We start from the raw sequence: 6,000 nt of genomic DNA, 5'->3' as shown, positions 1-6,000 counted from the left end.
GTTATATACCCAATACCTTCTTTAATTTCTTTAAGTTGTTATTTTATATTGTGTGTTGACTCTAACATCTTAATCCTTTGGAGAATAGGCTGTCACTTGTGATGTCTTGTTCTTTTTTGTATGTTTTGCTGGTTTTGACTATGACCTGCTCCTTTCCCTTGGAAATTTCTCTGTGGAAATTCCTTGGCACCTAAATTAAAATTGCTTTCCTCTTCATTTGCTTCTGACAACTGCCTGAAGTAGCAAGCAATCCAGAACCCTTTCAGTTATATTCTTGGCTCAAGGTTCAGATCACACACAGTGTACATTTGGACCAAAAAATGTGCATGAGGGCCTTTACACATTCTCAGGGGGAAATTCCACCATACTCCTGCCAACCAGTGCTAAATTTGAATTCAGATTTCTTTGATATCCTGTTCTGGGTGACTTTCTTTTCTTCCTTCTCCTTTACATTGAAGGTATAACCCATTGAAGTCCCAGCTTTATGCAGAGATCTATTACATTCTCCAACTGATGTTGACCTTAGGGTTAATCTCTTATCCCCCAAATATGGTGCTGTCTCCAGGGCTCAGCAAAAAAAAACTCTTAGAGCAGAAGCTGGTATGGGTGCTGCTTTATCGCCAATGTTTCTTGCTTTCACTTTGTTTTTGACTTTTGTTGGTAAGATCGTGGCAGTTCAGCAATACAAACACAAAGGTGATTTTTATATATAATCCAGCATTTTAACTGCTTACATTGGGAGGGTCATTGAAAGTACCGAATCTTCCAACTGCTGGAAATGTAAGTTCCCCATTTTCTCTCCAATCCACTCCATGCTGGCCCCCCTCCCACTCTATTTAAGTTGTTCTTTTCAATAACCTCCACATTGTCAAGTCAAATGATCTTCCTCAGTCATCATCTCTTTTATAAAACACTTCTCTCCTGGCTTCTCTAACAGGTTCCCTGGATATTCTTATCTCACTGGCTTCTCCTTCTCAGTCTTCTTTCCTTACCTTTTGTCTTCTACACAACTTCTCCTCTCTATCCAGTCTTCTCCAAGGTGATCTCATATAAAGTGATGGCTTTAAATCCTACCTATATCTTGATGATGCTCACATTTCTATCTCAGGCCAAAATCTCAACCTGAGCTCTAGACTTATATCCAACTGTTTACTTGGCATCTTCACTTGGATAACTAATAGTCACTTTAAACCTAACCTGTCCAAAACAGAGCTCTTGATTTTTCCCGTCAGCATCTATTCTTCCTCCAGTTTTCTCCACCTTAGGAAGTGGCCCCTACTCCACCTCACTGCTATAGCCAAAGAACCAAGAGTTATCTTTCATCGTCCCTTTTCCTCAACTATCACATCAATGTTTAAGACATCCTGAATCTTCCTTTTTCTGTCCATCTCTACAACTACCATCTGAGTGCTAGTCATTATTATCTCTAACCTGTACTCATGCAATTGCTTTTTTATTGGTTTCCCTGTGTGCATTCTTGATTTTCATAATCCATCTTCATAGAGCTACCAGAATAATTTTTTAAAAAGGAAAATTAGGTCGTGTTAATCACTTAATTAAAATGCTTCAATGGCACTCTTTTGCACTTTGGACAAAATCCATATTCTTTACCAAGACCTTTAAGCCTCTCCCTCCAGGACAGCCTTAGTCTTGTAACACTTACTACTATCTGAAATTAATCTGTTAACGTCTTTACTTATTTATTGTCTGCCTCCTCCCTTTAGATTCAAAATTTTGATTAGAGAACTAAAACAGAACTGCCTGTTTTGTTCCCTGCCGTAACCTCAGCAATTAATAGGTGATTAATAAATTCCTATCGATTGGATCTTTCATACTCTATGAAAGTTCTCTGAACGCCCAGTCTTCTTGGCAGAAGGAACTTCTTCCACATCTGTGCTCAAATAACACTTTGAACACATCAGTATTACGGTCCTCATGTGTTGAAAAGCTTATCTCCTTACTAGCATGTGAACTTTACACGAGTATAAATCATGACATTTCCTTCTTTGAATTCCTAGGGTCTTACTCACTACCTGGTAAGGAGTAGGTAGACAAATGAGTGTTTACTGAATAAATGAATGAATTCATGGTCACAGAGACTTCAAAGATCATTTTCTAAAATTACTTTCATCAACAGACAAGAAAAACAATATGAATATAACCCTCGGCTCTGGAAAAACAACTAAAACTGTGACAGCTAAAACAAGTTTATAGTTAAATATGCCATGTCTCTGCCAAAGAACTCCTACCAATGGATAGGACAAAAGAGAGGAAGAAAAGGACTTCTGGATTAAAGGTGTAGTTTGTTCTCCTCTGAGTTTGCTGACCGATTTTAGTGCTGCAGCAATGGCTCCAGAAACAAACCAATTTCTGGCAGCCACATGGCCCACATAATCTTTGGAATTTTTAGAAATGCTTATCATTAAGGGAATCTCTCCTTGCTTTGTGGTAAGGGTTCATTTGAAATCTACTATATTGATGGCTAAGGGCACAGGTATTACCCCGTCCTCAGGATTCTTACCAACAGTTCCCTTAAACTGGCTCAACCAAAGCCCAATCTGTTGCCAGAGAACAATGTCCCTTCGTCTGCCCTTGCAGCCACCAGGACTTGTGGGAAACCGGAAGCTTGCATATAGATATTAGTCATGGATCTAGTCCCCGTATTCAGCAAACACTTTTCTAGAAAATCCGGTGCCAAAAAATTCTTAAAATAAAACTGTATATGCTTCATTGATTCACTTCATGTGAAGCGTTTAAATGCTTCTATTGTATTTATTATTTTTCAGTAGCTCACGTAATATTATTTGAAGTTGATGAAGACTTTCCATTAGCCCCTTAGGGCCTTTAGTTTTGCGCTAAGAGAGAGTGAAAAGGGCTCAACATAATTTTTCGGCAGCAAAATAGAAGATAGTGACTAATCAGTACCTTAGCAAAAACCTTCTGTTATTTTCAAAATACTTTTGAGTGTCTGCTTTTTTTTTTTCGGTATGCGGGCCTCTCACTGTTGTGGCCTCTCCTGTTGTGGAGCACAGGCTCCGGACGCGCAGGCTCAGCGGCCATGGCTCACGGGCCCAGCCACTCCGCGGCATGTGGGATCTTCCTGGACCGGGGCACGAACCCGTGTCCCCTGCATCGGCAGGCGGACTCTCAACCACTGAGCCACCAGGGAAGCCCACCTGCTTAGTTTTGTGTTGATTTCTTTTTTTAAATAAATAGATTTGTATATAACCCTCTTTTGTTAATGCATGTGGTGCTCTGGAGTACCCAGAGACCAGGTGGTAAAGCTATGTTCCTTACCTTTTTAATTCTTGGCACACTTGAAAATCTCGACATTCTCCCAAGGCTCCTCTCATGTTCTCCTTATCTCCTTCTGACAAATGGGTGGGTACGCTGGTGGGGGTGTGGGGCTGATAAAAACATATGCTTGATTAGCAGAGAGAAATGAAGAGCAGTGTTTAAAAGAGGAGGAGGAAAGTAGGATGGAAGAGAGGATAAAAGGAAAAATGGGAATAAAAAGAAAACTGGAAAATAATGGTGAAAAAAAATGAAGAATAAAATTGGAAGGCCACCAGGGACTGATTGCTCTTATTAAATAATGTCAGTACCTCCAACCTATCCCAGCCACCTCAGCAGTCTGTTCCATGGCAACTGGCCAACTCCCTGAAACGTTTCTGGTCCCTAATGGACTCCTTGGGCCATTTTCCATTACTCACTTGTTCATTGCTTACACTTTGCAGATGTACAAGTGTGAGGCTGAATATATTAGCCTTCTATTGCTGCCCTAACAAATTACCCTAAATTTAGGGGTTTAAGCAATACAAACTTATTACCTTCTGTAAGTCTGACATGGATCTCACAGGGCTAAAATGAAGACGTCAGCAGTTCCTTTAGGAAGACTTTTGGGGAGTGTTAATTTCCTTGATCATTTTGGTTGTTGGCCGACTTGAAAATGACATGGAAGGCCTTACAGAGTAGTAAGCTTCATTCAAGCCGAGGCTTATAAAAGATGGTTCTGAAGGGTTTTTGTACTGGGTTGGAAGTTGGACCTTATGATTTCTAAGGTCCCTTCCAACTAAACACTGTACAATCTAGGCAAAAAAAACGCTAATAGCAGTTTAAATCCTGATCTGCTGTCCTGTGTGTGAAAAAAAAAAAAAAAATCAACTGATTTGCTTATGTGGGTAGGATTTTCTATTGGGAAATTGATACTTTAATGTATTCATTTTTTCCCCTATTATGTGCCTAGTGGCGGTATATATTGAGGATATAATAATGAACAGAGATGGGACTCATCTATATCAACAAGTGTGAAAGAGCTATAATACAGAATGGTGTGTTTATATATTTCTATATTCCAGATTAGTGTGGATCCTGTTATTATGAATGAAAAAATTAGTAATTAGAAGAACATAAAATATGACACCTAATTTAAAAACAGCAGCTTAGGGGCGGGGACCGATGGGGCCTGGCGGACAGGCTGCAACGGGGTTGGACTCGCCTGGACGCCGGTGTGCTGGGCTGCGAGGGGGTGAAGCGGGAGTTGCGACCCGCCCGGGATGGGCCAGCCCTGGTCTGGCGGGGCCGAGCCAGAGGCGAGGGCGGCAGGGGGGCCAGGCCTGCCGGGCGGGCGGCCCTGGGACTGAGTTGCTTTAGGTCGTGACCAGCCTTTGAAAAAGGAGAAACCCAAATGGAAAAGCGATTATCCCATGACAGATGGACAACTGCTCAGCAAGAGAGATGAATTTTGAGATACTGCATCAGCTTTTGAAGGCTGTAAAGAGATTTGGGATGCCTTGAAGGCTGCAGCACATGCTTTTGAAAGCAACGATCATGACCTGGCACAGGCAATCACTGATGGTGAGAACATAACGTTACCACATGGTGCGCTTACAGAGGGCTATGATGACCTGGGGAGTAGGCATCAGCTTCCGGTCTATTGCGTGGCACCACCAATCAACATGATAGAGGTAAAGAGCAACATAGAGACTCTGGATATTCCTGAGCCAGCACCCAATTCTGGGTATGAATCTCAGCTCCGCCTGCGCCATTCCACGAGCAAGGACTCAACCCTGTGGTCCACGGCACAGACACACTGTACCACATGAAGAGGCGGCTACATGCAAGCAGAAGGAGTGGAACTGGGCAGTCAGCGCTAGTTCTTTTCTGGCAAATCTCTCACTGACAAAAATGAAGCTGGAAGACATGAAGATCGTAAAGGCCTATGTTGTACAGGTTATAATGAGCCAACCTTTGCAAAACCCAACACCAGTTGAGAACTGAACTGGTCCTGCTGGCTGTCCCCAGATCCCTCCTGCTCCTTTTTACCGTTATCATTCTCTACTCTATGGTGTGAAATTTATTTTCACTGCTCTGAATTCCATATGAATGGATTTAGGAGGAATTACCAGTGAAAAATTCCATCTGTGATGGAGACCAACAAAAATAATTAATAAAACATAAAGAGCCAGCCGTTGAGACTCATGTAATTACAGTTTCTAATTCGAGAGGCAGTTAAGAAATAGATAACCATTTATTTTAAAATACCCAACAACTATGTAATGGCTGTAAATGATTTGGACTGTAAATAGAACACTGCATTCATGAAGAACCAAGCACCTGTAAATACAGAATTCTTAAAAAATAAATCACATTTCTGGAAATCATCAATAACACTTATAAAACTTGAGCTTTTTAAAATGGAAACTGAAAGGAGCAGTACTTGAGGTTCACTTCTTTTCTGGTCTTAATTCCTTGCTCAATTAATATTTAGCCATAAAGGAGTAGAGACCAGCAAATTGTGTTTCAGTATTGCTTTCCCTATCCCCATATGTTGAGCTCCTTATTTACACTCACACTAAATTTTGGTGCCTTCCAGCACGTTGGTGGCAGGCACCTTTCTGGAACACTAGGCAATAATTGAGTCAGTGCATTCAGATCTCTGACTTTCAACTGATACTTGGTTGAAAAGTCTATTTTCCTCTTGCTGCATAGGTATTTTGA

The 6,000-nt window shown here is 41.2% G+C and overlaps 1 pseudogene; it reads left to right on the top strand.

The window, feature by feature from the left end:
- The first annotated feature begins 4,652 nt into the window (after nt 1-4,652).
- On the top strand, nt 4,653-5,280 carry LOC115865008 (ubiquitin domain-containing protein 2 pseudogene; annotated as a pseudogene).
- Nucleotides 5,281-6,000: the final 720 nt, after the last annotated feature.

This window comes from Globicephala melas, chromosome 6 (genome assembly GCF_963455315.2).
Source record: "Globicephala melas chromosome 6, mGloMel1.2, whole genome shotgun sequence".
Taxonomy (NCBI): Eukaryota; Metazoa; Chordata; class Mammalia; order Artiodactyla; family Delphinidae; genus Globicephala; species Globicephala melas.
The sequence above is the reverse complement of the archived record's forward strand: the minus strand, read 5'-3'. Positions and strand labels throughout refer to the sequence as shown.